Source organism: Crinia signifera, chromosome 2, assembly GCF_055691185.1.
Source record: "Crinia signifera chromosome 2, ASM5569118v1, whole genome shotgun sequence".
NCBI lineage: Eukaryota > Metazoa > Chordata > Amphibia > Anura > Myobatrachidae > Crinia > Crinia signifera.
Genome location: NC_139218.1, coordinates 218,666,886 through 218,683,098, shown reverse-complemented (window position 1 = coordinate 218,683,098; position 16,213 = coordinate 218,666,886). Strand labels below are relative to the sequence as shown.

Below are 16,213 nucleotides of genomic sequence, written 5' to 3'. Positions count from 1 at the left end.
CATGCTACATCTGACTGGGATATACAACGCATGCATCCCAGTTTCCCGTCGACGGGGGTCGGGAACCCTGTGGTGAGACGGCAGGGTTGGGGGGGGGGGAGGTGGGCGACAGCGATGGTGGACGACGAAGAGGCGGTGGGGATCCGGGGGGAGCTCCGGTTGAAGGGGATGCGCATGCGTCTCGTGCGCGCACATCCCGTTCCGGTGGCTGGCGGCTGGTGAATCTACCGCCAGCCCCTGCCTGAATGGGGATGCGGTCATTTGGTTTACTGCATTATGGTAGAAAGTCATTAGGTCGAATCCATTAGGTCGACATGCTAAAAGGTCGACATGACTCTAGGTCGACATGGGAAAAGGTCGACATGATTCTAGTTCGAAAGGTCATTAGTTCGACAGGTCATTAGTTCGACAAGGTCATTAGTTCGACATTGTCTATGTCGACATTCACAAGGTCGACATGGAGTTTTTCACTGTTTTTTGAGCCAACATGTGCCGACAGGCGGTATTTCATGCCCTACCATCCACTAGGGCGTGGTGGGAGAATAAAATAGTGTGCCGAGCGTAGCGAGGCACCGTGCCCGACGCATAGCGAGCGCAGCGAGCGATGCAAGGGGATGCAGTGCACTTTAAACTGTGTCCATGTCGACTGTGTTGACATTCAGGTAAAAAAACAGTGAAAAACCCCATGTCGACCTTGTGAATGTCGACATAGACAATGTCGAACTAATGACCTTGTCGAACTAATGACCTGTCGAACTAATGACCTTTCGACCTAGAATCATGTCGACATTTTCCCATGTCGACATAGAATCATGTCGACCTTTTAGCATGTCGACCTAATGGATTCGACCTAATGACTTTCTACCATAATGCAATAGACCAAATGATCCCAACCCCCTGAATGAGAGGAGCTCCATCTGTATAGATATATATGTATATATAAGACAGTATGGTCTGCTTCCCAGGGTACTGTTTATCAGAGCAGAGAACAAGCGCCTGCGACCACCACATCAAACAGAATAAAATATCTCAGTACTGTATAAGTTTTGAGCTTTTACTTATAAATAATTTTGAGTTTTACAAGAGTAATTCTCATATGCATTTAGCACATATTTTGTGATATGTGACTCTAATTAATACTAAGCTAGCCATGAGGATACCTACTTTTTACTAACCTGTGCACTGTGGTTACTAACCCACCTACAATGAGTCATCATAAATGTATTCTCCAATTTCCAGCAAGGTCCCATAATTTAGCCAACACCAATGCAGTGCAGTGCAGTAACTATATCCTACAAACAGTGCTTTGAATCTGATTCCTGTCATTCCTCACTCTCAGGTCACCCAGCCCTAATCAGATCAAGATTCCCATCTAGCACTACTATAAACCAGAAGAGCGTATGGAATGCATCACTCGCTGGAGCAGATGGCATCAGCTATGTAGACAGTGTATGTGCAAACTTCATTATGTGGAATAAAAAATAGCAGTGCTAATGCTTTATTATCTCCTGTAGTCTGGAGGACAAGCTATCATAACTTGTGAAGGAATGCAATACACAACACCTTGTTACTTGCACATCTCATGTCAGTCACTGCTTACTATTTTAGAAGTGATGTGTCTAGACACTAACATAACAACTGATGGGACATTTCTAATATAGCAAGTATGTTCAGCAGAGTCAGGGTTAGAGACAAGTTGGCTCAAGACAGCAGCTAAGCTGATGCACACAATGGGGCTAATTCAGATGTGGTTGGAGATGCTATCACTGCGACTTCCTTGGAACCCACAAGGATAGCATCACCCATGAGGTCACACAAGCCGACCATAGCAGATCCTCATAAAAGGCCAGGAAATCTTTGGCCAACTACAGAGAACCTGGCCTATTCCCTCTTCCAAAATGTTAGCTAAATGCCTCTGTTTTCACAAACAGAGGCTGTCACTACCCCCGCACCGCCCTCCAAACATCATCAGATGGACACTGACAGTCTGATGCAAGACCACTTCCTGTGTTGCAGGATCCTTTCACGTATGCACAAAACAGATCATCTGAATGCACAATTCACTGGCTATTGAGTGAGTTTGACCCCATCCCGATGTTTTAGGGACTGAGCATGCACATGGTCTATTATGCACATATGCAGATCCCCTTTTGCAAGTGGCTGTATAGTCGCTGAGCGGTTTGCAAGTATCGGGGATGGCCTGGGGTGGATGGTGAAGGTGATCACCCATGGGAATGCCCAGCATTCCCATGGGTATGTGGGCGGGTTAATGCCTACCGGGGGCAGGCGGCTAACGTCACAGGATGTCAAATAAAAGTCAGATTCCACTGCAGTATCCCACGGGTGGGGTCGTCAAGATGGGGCAGTTGGAGGAGCCAGTGATCACACCTGCTCTGGCACTGCAACTAGCAATGCAGGACGGAAGCCCAAATGCTCAGGGAGAAATGGGCACTACACCCCAGGCCCACCCTGCTCAGGCCCCTGCCAGACTTCTACCACGGCTGATTCTGATTTGAACCTCCAAAACTTCAGAGGTATGTCACTGCTAACTATGTAGAAGTGATACTAATCGTGGAGAGAGATGTTCCTAAGAGCACCTATCCTTAGTATTTAAGTGTCTGCCGCTAAAATTTGCGGGCAGGTTGATACTTAATTATGGGGATAATCAGAGCCAAAGACAATGAATAAGCCTCTAAGAAAGGTACAGCTCAACAACATAGAAACTACTAAAAGAATGTAAAAATATAGATCTCCAAAACCTCTAAGGTAGAACTTTATAGTCCAGGGAAAATATTAGTTTTGCTCAATCCTAACACCACATCTGAATATTTAATTAAGTAATAATTAAATAAATAAATAAATACATTTGTTAAATACATTCTAACATCATTTATATACTAGATTATTATAATTTACATCAAGTTAACATTAAAATATTTATTTTGAAAATGTCCCTCAGAGTAATCATTGTCTGTGATATCTGTCAGCAACAGTAGATAATAGGGGCAATAATAAGGACAAGCGGCAGACACATGCAGCAGTGGATTCTGGGAGCACTAGTTGCTAGCATACCACATTTTATGAATAAAGAGATGAATAGCACATATTGTTAACAGAGAAAGGCAGTGGAGATGCTATCTAACAGGCATTGTGCAATACTTTTTCCTTCATTGGATAGAAAATATCTACAACTTTGAAGCTTTGATATAATTTATGCCTTTATATTCCTGCCTGCAAAACATATACATGACACAAGTCTTACTGATTTATCTGCCTCTGCAAACTTTAATGCTTTATTCAGTGAAATCTTATATTTTCCAATGTATTTTATATTTCAAATGATATTATATTATAATATTATATTAAATTATATTAAAATCAAATGTATATTTTCATTTACACCAATATGGATAATGATTTGTTAGTGAGCAGCTTATATAAAGCCCATATAGAGGTAAATCTCAGAACCATAGGGATGTATAAATCATATGGAGTCTAATAGCTATAAAAAAATCCTAAATTTGCTGTGATACCCCAATGCAAAGACAATTATTTATTATTTAAAAGCAGCACTTTACAATACAGAGAATAGTTGAACATTCCCATCAGTCCCTGCCCCAGTGGGGTTTACAATCTATATTCCCTACCACATATACATGCACGCAGACATTCATTGTAGGGTTACTTTTGTTGGGAGCCAGTTAACCTACCAGTATATATTTGGATTGTGGGAGGAAACGGGAGCACCCGGAAGAAACACACACACAAGCACGGGGAGCAAATACAAACTCCGCACAGTTACGGCCATTGTGGGAATCAAACCCATGACCTCAGTAACTCTAACTGAGCAAATAACAGATACGTTTTCAATGCCACTCTAAATAATAAAATGCTAAAAAAGTACTGTTTGATATCACTATAACCACCTAGGTAACACGTTTCATGGACAAGTGAGAGCTCTCGGATTCATTGCTTGTATAATGTAAGGAACGGGCATAAGGTATACATGTTACAGGGCTGCAGTCTGAATCCTCACCTTACTGAAAGATAACCCAGTAGCAGATGGAGGTGAAACCCGACAAGACTGTAGATCAGGGCTAATTAGACAACATTAGACAGTAGCTAGATTGATGGAAATGAGTATCTGCTTAGCAACTTAATTATTTAAAATGGCACCACTCTCTGTAGAAACATGGGATTCAGGAAAGGAGGGTCATATTTAGTTGTTGAGCTTTGGTCATATACTTTATTTTGATTTATTATTTGTATTTATTTAGGCATTTATTTTGGTGGCAGATGGGGATGTGACCATAGTGGTACAGAAGGGGGGTTGCCGTTGCTATGGGGCACATCAGTATCAATGCTGGATGCTTCTGAGAAAGATGCTTTCAGTGTTCTACAGACAGCTGTAGGAGGTGCTAGCTGAAGAGGCACCAGTGTATCACACAAAGGTTAATGGGCAAGGTCCGCACAGGTCTGGAAAAAAACTGGGGCTAAGGTACTACTACACTACTATAGGGCTTATAATCAACTGGAATTTGGTAATACTGTGAAACATACTGTATACATTTGGGTATTACTATAGGGCATAAACTGATTTAGAGCACTACTACACTGTAAACTATGACAGTACTATGGGCCATTCATTTTGTTGGAAAATATAATATACGGCTATGATGGAAGATGATGATTGTTATATGAGCTGTATGGAGAGAGGGGAGACACAGTAAAATGATGGGTGCCATTAAGCACTAATCACTCCTGTGGGTTGCTGGGGAGAGAGAGGTCTCTCTAGAACTATTGGGGACCATTCAAAATGTTGTAATGGGGCCCACAAAGTTACGTCCTGGGGAATAGCACATCTTTCACCTATTCAATTAAAGTTGGATCCTTTCCATCATTTGTATGTTGGAATGGATCCGACATGCCCTATTCAATCAGCAGCCAATTCCAACTGTCGTATTTAGCTGCTGCTCACCCGGCCAGTGCCTGGACCAGGTGAGCAAGGGAGGAGGAGGTGGGAGGATGACAAGAGATGGTGGAAGGCGGACTGGAGGTGGAACAGCGAAGAGGGCGCCGGTTGAGCTGCTGCGGCTGCTGCTCACCTGGCACCATCCTCCCTGACTCAATCCAACTTGTTTTAAAGTGAGATTGATTGTTGGCAGTGTTTCCGACAAAAGCACGTGGATCCACGGCTATTCCACCAGACCGTGTGGTTTCCGACCTGTTGGAAAAAAACTGCCATTACTGAACCGGACGGAACCCATTACGACCTATTCAAGTCGGAAACTGCCGTCTTTGCGACAAGATGGCAGTTTTGAATGCAATTGAATATACTCCAATGGTTACAACACTGTCTACAAAATACTGTTCCTTTGAAAGTTGGCTGCTTTTAAGAAGCTGAGAGAGAATCAGAAGGATCTTAAAATATTTGTTTTAAATATTTAAAAAGCTTCTTACTAATTAACTGAGCTTTCAAGTGATTAAATCAACTAATTAAAATCGCATCAACTATATAATATCATAATCTCCAAAACCTACTTACTTTTATTTGTTATGCAATTAACATAGACATTGTTTAATTAATACTCTGTGCTGCTTGCATTCTTCAAGTCAATAAAATAAATAACTCATTATGGAAAAAAATACACGTAGCAATAAATACATACAGCATATTTCAAAGGAAATATTTGAAAGGGTCACCTTAAATCCATTCATTCATCGTTCCCCTGATTCCTACACTCTGCACATATCCACAATGCACTAGAGCAGAGTGTCTGCCTGCTGGGATGAAGTTTATTCACAGGAAATATAGAGGAAAAATTCACGCTCAGCTGTTTAATGAGAACTGACAATGCATCTCAAGAGAAAGTGGAGCTTAGGATTTTGGGCAGGTCAGCATAGGGCAAGCAGCCACTCACTGAAATATTAAATAAAGTGCTTTGATATCATACATGTAATCTATAAATGTATAAGACATAGCAAATATACATGGATAATAGACGTTGCTGGCAAAATAACCATTCTTTGATAAATTCTGAAGGACAAGCAATGTTAGCCTATGACACTATTATGCATCACTAATACCATCAGTGAGTTTTACAGTACCGTTAGCTAATGTTGTTAAAAATGTTAAATAAAAAGTTAAAACTACTTATAAATAATAAAAAAGCATTACAATAGGGATTCCTAATACTACTTATTATAGTACCACTGCTGGCTCACCCCACACTGACAGCGGGGTGAGCCGGCTTCTCCCCCCCGGCTATCAGCTTCTATATCGCTGTCACTGCACTATAGAAGCTGTTAGCGTGGTTGGCTCTATGAGTATCCATGAAGACGCATAGCTCAGCCCTGATTGGCTCAACCCACACTGACAGCAGTGGAGGAGGGAGTCAGCGCTGGACCCTGGTGGTGTAAGTATATTGGTGTAAAATTAAGGTGTGTGTGGTTCGAATGCGGAGTAGGCCTGCTGGGACTTGTAGTTCACCTGTATAAAGTAATGTTGTGTATGGATGATTTAACCCTATTAAGCCGGCATCCACAGCCCACGGACGCCGGTGACAGCGCTGAGCCTCAGTCCTGGATGGGTGAAGACTGGGGGAGGGGGTCCCCTTTAATGGGGGGGTCTCCACTCGCCCAGGTTCCCCATTCAAGGCTGTTGGAGCCAGGTGCTGGTTCCAAAATACGGGGGACACCCAGTTTTTTTGTCCCCCATATTTTTGGAACCAGGACCAGTCCAAGAGTCCGGGGCTGGTTTCAGAAGTATTTGGTACCCCTACGCTTTTTGTCCAATTAATTTTGGAACCAGGTCTAGCTGAATGAGCCCAGGGCTGGTTATGCTCAGGAGGGGGGACCCTATTCCATTTTTCATTTTTGGTACTTGTTTCCTAGCACGGCGCCTGCCGGGTCCCATCGCATACCATAACTTAAGGTATGCGATGGGACCCGATCAGACCCGACCGACCCGATTTTCGGGCTTTAAAGATGTTTCCCGTACAATTAAAAAATCGGTCGCATTGCATGCCATTATAATGGCATGCGATGCGATGTGACCGACCTGATTTTTACATTGGACACAATGTAAAAATGGTCCCTGAGACCCGATTTTACATTGGACCCAATGTTAAATGCCCCCCAGAGACGATTTTTAATTGTATACCCAACCTGATGGTTAATTATTATGTGAAATGCCCCCCCATTGATAACGCAACACCACGGTCAACGTCAACCTGAAGCATTGTCGATCGCAGCGAGCCCGCGAGGGGCGGCGGTGTGCGTCCTCCGACCTTTTTCATACCCCCACTATCCACGTCGTGGAGTTGATTTAATACAGCCCGAGCCCGAAGCATGGCGAGCCCCGCGAGGGGACGCGTAATACGTGTGAAGTAATGCGCGGGGCTCGCTGCGCTCGCCACGCTTCGGGCTCTGTGTCTCGCCACACTATATAAAATCAACTCCACGCCGACGTGGATAGTGGGGGTATGAAAAGGTCGGAGGACGCGTACTGCTACACTTGCCACACTTCGGATTGGCATTGATCGTGGCGTTAACAATGGGGGGCATTTGACATAGTAATTACCCATCAGCGTGGGTATACAATTGAAAATCGGGTCTGTGGGGGCATTTAACATTGTAATCAGCCATGAGGGTGGCTGTACAATTAAAAATCGGGTCGATTTGGTCGCATCGCATCCGATTTGGTCGCATGCGATGCGATCGACCCGATTTCATACAATTGAAATCGGTGGCGCCGTGCTAGGAAACAAGTACCTAAATTGTTTTTTACTTTTACACATTTTTTAAGAAAGAACCATGCACAGAACATGCAAAGAACCATTTTGTCGCATTTTGCATCTCATTAAGTATGCGATTTCTTCTGGCTGCACCCACTCTGTGGAATGCTCTCCAACGCACAATAAGACTCTCCTCCAGTCTCCAAACCTATAAGCGTTCCCTGAAAACCCACTTCTTCAGGTAAGCTTATCAAATTCCAGTCACTTAACCTTCATATACCCTTCCTATGCAATCATATCCCCACTGTATAGGCCAGAAACATATTCTCTCTTTCCTTTTCACATTTTCCATCTTCCTGACCCCTAGACAAACTGCTGGGTCACCATATCATACAGCACACCAGGAAACTTTGCATTCTGGTGGAATTAATGCAATAAAGAATATATATCCTTGTGTATCAATGCCTATTTCCCTATAGATTGTAAGCTTGCGAGCAGGGCCCTCATACCTTTTGACTGTCTGCAAATACCCAGTTTGTTTTATCACTGTCTCCTATTGTAAAGAGCAACGGAATATGCTGCGCTATATAAGAAACTGTTAATAAATAAATAATAATGATACTGTATAATAGGCATGGATTTCATCACTGTCAAACAAGTGGTGGGTCATTGTTCAACTGGATTTATCTCTACAGGTAATCATTACTAAATAGACTGGATTTCTGCTAGGTATCATGCACCATCCATTGTTAGCCAAATTGTCCAAACAAAAATGTTTTGCAGCTTTAGAATAACAGATTTTATGTTGATAGGTCGGAAAGTGATTTTGTCACTTTAGGGTACTGTAGATTTATTAAGCTCGGTGAAGTGTTAAAGTGTCTGGTTTTTATCACCGGCCAATCAGCTCCGACCTGTCATTTTTCAAACCAAGCCTGTAACTTCACAGGTAGGAGCTGATTGGCCGGTGATAAAAACCAGACAGTTTATAACTTCACCGACCTTAATAAATCTGCCCCTTTATTACATACAACTAATGTATATGCTATAGTTTCAGGGTTTATCAAGATGTATTGAAACAACTATGTAAAAAAAATCTGTGTGGCATACCCCTACCCATGTTGACTGGCAAAATGTCTTGTGAACCTATGATGTCTCCCTATTGCGATGGTGCCTGTATAATCCAAGCCAACACAGATTTCCAGTATATCATCCTTACCATTTCCCTACATTCTCTGTCAACACACAATTGTAGAGTAATATTTTGGGGGATTTCACACAGTGGGTAGACCCATGACTGCTGACGACATTGAAACCGTATTTGGGTTTATAGCTCAGGAGAGAAAGGGTTACGTGGGCTTCGTTATATAAACTATAGCTTATGTGTTGGAGGAACAAAGGTTTAGGATACAAATCTGTCAAGTTTGGAATATTTCTAGAACAGCCAGTAAATATATGACAACAATAGCGCCTCAGTCTGTGAGGAGAATGGCTGGCTTATTCAGTTTTTTGTGTGTTACAGAAACGATTATTTGTGACTCTTCACTTCCATACAAAATATTCTGATCTTTTAGTGAAAATAGTTTCCCACATTGTGTCGACACCCACACATCAATATTTCTATGTGAATGAGAAACTGGATGAGAAGTTGCCGACTTTATTAACCTCTTGCTGAGCTCCTGTTTTGGCAAAGTACTTTCCCACCATGGGTAGTGCTCAGAAAAGTTATTCATAGATTGTTACATTTGTGTCTAAATATATCACACGACATCAAGCTAAGACGTTAGGAGGAGAAAAAAAAAACTTGAGTATCTGTATTCTGCAGAAAAAGTGACTGACTTATAGCCTGATATGTGTAAGTACCATGACCAAACCCAAGCATCTCGGATACTAGACAGCTATATAAATGTAGAATGAGCTTTACCAATTTCTGATAAAACGCATTATAAAAGGGTGGGGCAGCAAGGATATCATGCTCGCAGTGTTGTTGTGGTTCATTTGGGGACACGTGAAATCCAACAGCATGACAGCGCTCCATCTGACGGGGACGCGTGAGCATCTCATATACACGCGGGTCCTCATCTCTTGTTGGTGTGGAGCAAAATCCCTGCTCGTCTCTGCTTCAGGGAGACGGGCAAGGTTAGGGGGGTGCGGGGAGGCATGTGGGAGCGGCGGGGAAGCGATGGGAGGTGGCGGTGGGTTCTGACGGAACGGGGCACCTGAGCCCCCTTCTGTCTGATGGCGGGTCCTGGCGATTGGCGATATTATCACCAGGACCCAGGTATATGAGAGGCACTCCATCTGTATAATACAATCTGAAAAGTATAACATTATTGTAAAAGTGCATTGACCTTTGCATGTATTAATTTTGTTACTATATAAAAATATTGTTTTTCCAAATTCAAAGTGAACCCATAACCTACAATACAGATACAGCGGCCATTTTGAGAATGTGAATTAGTATTTTATGAGGAAATGGTGCTCCATGAATATTAGCCATAAAACCCTCTAGGATGTGACTGGTTTCTAGGGAATTGACAGGCATAGGCGAATCTAAGGGGTGGTCCAGGGTTGCACTGGACCACCCATTAGCCGGGGCGGATACAGAGGGGGACAAAAGGGGGGGTCACCTTGCCCCCCCATTGTCCTCGTGCCTCATGCTGGCTGCCGTCCTGGACAGCCAGCAGCAGTGAGGTATGCAGTAGCCCCACTCCACGCTGCGTGCTGCCTGGTCTACTGCAGGCAGTGGTGATGACCGGGGAACTAGGAAGTGGCTGTGTGTGTGCTGTCTCACTGTCTGCATTACAGTGCTGCCGTCTCCAAGCTGTGTGCGACACATTACTGCTGATTACAGGTCCCCGCACCCACCGCTACACGGGGCTCATTCCTCCCGTGGTCACTGGCTGGCTGCTGGTATGCCCGGCATGCAGGGGACCTGGTGTGCTATATGCAGCGTGCTGGGCTGTGCGGGTATCGGTGACCTGGCTAATACTACACGTTGTGTGATGTGTGTACAGTGGGGGTGCAGAGCACTATGCACATAACTCTACCATTACCATGTCACCTTACAAGGTGAACTGTTCAACTGGTGCCTCTCTCTCTCTGGCTGCAGCAAGATCAGTCTCTGTTGGGACCGGACAGAGTAGTGGATGGAGAAGTAGCAGGAAAGTGCGTGCATCCGGTCAGTCCTTGGTAAATTTCTGGCTATGCTGGGTATGGCAATGGGAGATTGTTGCACGTACTTATTATACATATTTACCGACGGGGTTTTTTTTGTTTTTTTTTTAAATATGTTGGGACGTTAAACTTTTGTATATGTCTTTATAGCCAGTATACCCATATGCAGTTACTGTAATTATTTCCAGTATACAAACACCTATAAGGGGAGTGGTTAGGACTGGGAAGGGGATGAGTTGGTACTGGGAAGGGGAGGGTCAATAAAACCGCCCCCCCTAGAAGAAAAGTCTAGATCCGCCCCTGCCCATTAGACCGCCGTCCACATAAAATGTAAAGAAATGACAGCCGGGAAGAGAGAGCTGTGGGCTGCCCGGCTGGGTACTTCTGTAGTTTCACGGCGCCGCCGCGCGCACACTCTGGCTCAGAAACTTGGCAGACTGCCAGAGGCTCTGATTAACCGTGCGCGTGCCGCTCTAGCTCAGACAGAGTGTGCTCGCGCCGCTCTAGCTGTACTGACAGCTACGTAAACAGCGTGGCGGCCGGGCAGCAGCAGCAGCGCGCTGCCCAGGCGCTGGCAGGTCACTGTGGTACTTGTAGTTCCACAGTGAAATAGGCAGCGCCTGGGCAGCGCTGACAACAGCGGGGGCAAGTGGACACACCCCGGGCACAACGCTGACGTGCCGGGGCTTGTAAAGTACTCACCCCGGCACAGCGCAGTATCCCCCATGTACACGCTAAATCCAATGGCTTGCAGCCTAGATCTAGGCGCTAATGCACCTGGATTCACACTCCCTGCAAGCTGCTAAGAAGGAGGGGGGCGCCTGGATTTAGGCGCAAAACCCTCTGAATCCAGGCGCCTTGCGAGCCGCTAAGAAGGAGGGGGGCGCCTGGATTTAGGCGCAAAAGCCAGGCTCCCTGGGAGCCGCAAAGGAGGTTTAGCATCTAAATTTAGACGCTAAAGCGCCTGGATTTAGTTGGGTGGAGGGGTACATCTAAATTTAGACGCAAAAGCATCTAAATTTAGCTGGGTTTAGGGGTACACTATTAAAGCCCGTCCACAGTGGCAGTAGTCGACGCAACAGCTGTCGACTGTGTAAATCCCACTATCCACGCCCACCCGAAGCGTGGCGAGCGCATCGAGCCCCGCGAGGGGCGGCGGTACGCGTCCTACGACCTTTTCATACCCCCACTATCCACGTCGGCGTGGAGTTGAGAATAGAATAGTGTGGCGAGCGCAGCGAGCCACCGAGCCCGAAGCGTGGCGAGCGCAGCGAGCCCCGCGAGGGGACGCGGATACCTTCACAGGTAAACGCGTCCCCTCGCGGGCTTCACAGGTAAACGCGTCGCTGCGGACACCTGTGAAGCCCGCGAGGGGACGCGTTTACCTGTGAAGGTATCCGCTGCGCTCGCCACGCTTCGGGCTCGGTGGCTCGCTGCGCTCGCCACACTATTCTATTCTCAACTCCACGCCGACGTGGATAGTGGGGGTATGAAAAGGTCGTAGGACGCGTACCGCCGCCGCTCGCCACGCTTCGGGTGGGCGTGGATAGTGGGATTTACACAGTCGACAGCTGTTGCGTCGACTACTGCCACTGTGGACGGGCTTTAATAGTGTACCCCTAAACCCAGCTAAATTTAGATGCTTTTGCGTCTAAATTTAGATGTACCCCTCCACCCAACTAAATCCAGGCGCTTTAGGGTCTAAATTTAGATGCTAAACCACCTTTGCGGCTCCCAGGGAGCCTGGCTTTTGCGCCTAAATCCAGGCGCCCCCCTCCTTCTTAGCGGCTCGCAAGGCGCCTGGATTCAGAGGGTTTTGCGCCTAAATCCAGGCGCCCCCCTCCTTCTTAGCGGCTCGCAAGGCGCCTGGATTCAGAGGGTTTTGCGCCTAAATCCAGGCGCCCCCCTCCTTCTTAGCGGCTTGCAGGGAGTGTGAATCCAGGTGCATTAGCGCCTAGATCTAGGCTGCAAGCCATTGGATTTAGCGTGTACATGGGGGATACTGCGCTGTGCCGGGGTGAGTACTTTACAAGCCCCGGCACGTCAGCGTTGTGCCCGGGGTGTATCCACTTGCCCCCGCTGTTGTCAGCGCTGCCCAGGCGCTGCCTATTTCACTGTGGAACTACAAGTACCACAGTGACCTGCCAGCGCCTGGGCAGCGCGCTGCTGCTGCCCGGCCGCCACGCTGTTTACGTAGCTGTCAGTACAGCTAGAGCGGCACGAGCACACTCTGTCTGAGCTAGAGCGGCACGCGCACGGTTAATCAGAGCCTCTGGCAGTCTGCCAAGTTTCTGAGCCAGAGTGTGCGCGCGGCGGCGCCGTGAAACTACAGAAGTACCCCCGGCTGTATAGTCTGACTCTAAAGGAATTGCTCATTGCCAAGGGGGAGTGAGACAGCCACTGGACGCACCTAATTTAAAGTAATGACAGTCAGGCAGAAAGAGCAGTGCACTGCCCGGCTTTAGTCTAAGCAGGAGCTTCACTATTTTCGCCGCGCAAGGGTCCCGCTTTAAGCGCTCAAGAAGTTGGGAGGCATTAATTTCTATATTTGCGCAAAAAATGAACACTTTTACTCCGAGTAATGTATTACTTCCAGCTCTGAATATGCATTTAGCTCTGCTGTATATCTGTCTGATAATGCATAGGGTAACATCCAGGGGTACAAATAGCTATTAAAATCTGTATATAATTAAATCAGATTTCAGTTATATAAGGGATGAAGCAAAGAGAGCATGCACTTTAATAATGAAGGTTGAACAACGAAGTCTTAATTGAGCCTTAACTACTATCTAACTATGTAACTATATATATAGTGATACTGGACTATGCATTGAATTCTCAAGAAATTACTATATAAAAGGTTAAAAAAATTGCTTTTATTTATTAAATTCATCATAACATATTCAGTGCATTTCTTTTCCACTTGGAGAGCTGGCTATGGATAAAAAGCAGTTTGTACAAGTCAAGAAAAATGATGGAAAGTAATATCAGGGACATCACAGAGATCCATTACTGAATTCAGTTACGTGACCTTCAGAGTGAGGATGTACAATAGATTATTATTCTGGTCAGCCATTTTGAATACAGAAGTGATTAAAATGCTGCCAGAAAATAAAAACAGTCTATTGAAAAGACTGCCCCGAGGTCCCCATTTCAAATCAGATGTTACAGCGTTGCACAAGAACAATGGCAGCTTAGTCTTCTATGTCGCCTTTTGGTCACTTAGCACACAGAAAGGCCCTAGAAGTGACTCAGAGGACAATGAACCCTCAAACCTTTATACCATTCCAAGAATGGGCACTAACCATACAAAACACATTTTAAAAATACATTTTACACTGCCTTTGACATTTCGTGAGCCTTGAACAAAAACCTTTTCTACAGTATATTACAATTTCACTTATATTCTCAGGCCCATAAAGGACACTGTTAGACGCCTATGAATGCTATGCTTTTTACAATGATGACATATTGGTCCTTTGACTTATTGGCCTTTGTAAAAAGGCGGACACAGAAGAGCAGTCACATAGTCAACGAAGCTAATTACTTTGATAATTGCATTTTATTAAAATGATTATCCAAAAGAAGATAGCAATGAACAGCGGTGACATATAACAATCTTGCCTGTAGAACAAAGAAACTGAACTAAACTTTAAATAAATCTGGTGCCAACATTGATCGCTAATGAAAATGATGTCACCTAATAAAATTAAATTGTCTTACAAAATAAAAAAGTAGATACAGAGCACACACCAAGACTGCTTTAGTCTGTAATCCTTTTTGTGTCTATCGCTTATATATAATATATAGCATACTCGGTTACTTTCAGAAGCCTCTCCCTGAAGTCCCTCTCTGGGAGGAGAGGAAAACCAGGTTAACCAGCAAGGGGTGGAATGGGTGCAAAGCGTGACATGGAGGTTGGTTTGGTGGAGTGTTGTGGTAGATTAGGCTGCGTGGAGGTCTTGGCAGCATGTTTGAACCATAGAAGACACGTCCACCACTGTACAATGCTGATATTACCAGCATTGGGCCTAATTCAGACCTGATTGCTGCTGTGTGAATGTCTGGGCCACAATGTGTGTGATCAATGCCAGCAGATGAGCGGCGGAGAGGACGGCTTTCCATAGCATCCTGCTATGGAAAGCCGTCCACCCCTGGGGAAAATAGCTGGGCAGGGGGAAAAATGCAAAGCTATTTTCCCCATCATCCTGCACTATACACACTGGGCATAATCGCCCAGTGTGTATGGACCTTTACACGAGATATATCAGGTGTGTGCATCTGTAGAGTTGCTGCCCAGTTATCACCAGAAAAGCCCATTTCACTAAAGTGCATTTTATTGACAGAAGGACAAGCCATGAACATTTCCAATCTCCATCCGTGTGCTTGCCCTTGGTTTGGTGCCAATTACCTTCTTCTGTTGTATGCAGTTTGCGGAAATCCGTGAGATTCCTCCACATCTCTACTTGCATCCTATATTAAGCTTGAGATGGCATTGGCCACAGCCACTGAGAGCACTGTCCCCTGCTGTGGAGGATAGGCCAATGACACCTGCAGCTGTTCTGCAGGTGTCAGAACAGTCAACGCTGTTGGCCATTCATACATTCACCCCGCATAGCGATGTGTTATCTTTTAGATAGCAGCACTGGTAATGTCAGAGGTGGATAGCACCTCTGTCAATGGACACCCTCCCCCCACATTAATACAGGGGTGGTAAGTGGTATCAGCGCACATAGGCCCTTATACTGGTCCACTCGCAAAGGCAAATTTCTTCACAAATGGACCAAAAAATGTGCACTGCAGGGGGGCAGATGTAACATATAATTAGATATTTAGATGTGGGTGTTATTTTGTTTCTGTGCAGGGAAAATAATGATTGCTTTATTTTTACACTGCAATATAGATCTCACTTTGAGATAATAGCAATATGCCTTTGCAAGTGAACCAGAATAAGGGCCATACTGCGCATTGGTACCTATTCAACCTTATAAGGATGCTTAATAACCCCCCCCCCCTCCACGCACACACACACACACACACAAACACATTTTTTAACGTCACTAAAATTGGAAAAACTTGGAAATAGGCTTTCTTGGGTGAAGAAAAGGTTCCTGTGCACCCATTGCGACTAATGGTGTTATTTTTCCATATAAAAAGTTAAAAGGCCACATGGTGTAGTAAAATTGTGTCATTACCCTACTGCATGACACTTAGCATTGCATCACTGTGGATAAAATATTTGTTTCTCAGTGCAAACACAATTATTATTTGTGTTCCAGGAAGTACATATTCATTAACATAAA

At 45.0% G+C, this 16,213-nt stretch overlaps 1 protein-coding gene across 4 annotated transcripts in view; it reads right to left on the bottom strand.

Annotated features, from left to right (window-relative positions):
• The window catches only part of BCAS3 (BCAS3 microtubule associated cell migration factor), a 1,098,472-nt gene that overhangs the window by 294,516 nt on the left and 787,743 nt on the right, over nt 1–16,213 (bottom strand). The window lies entirely within an intron of this gene.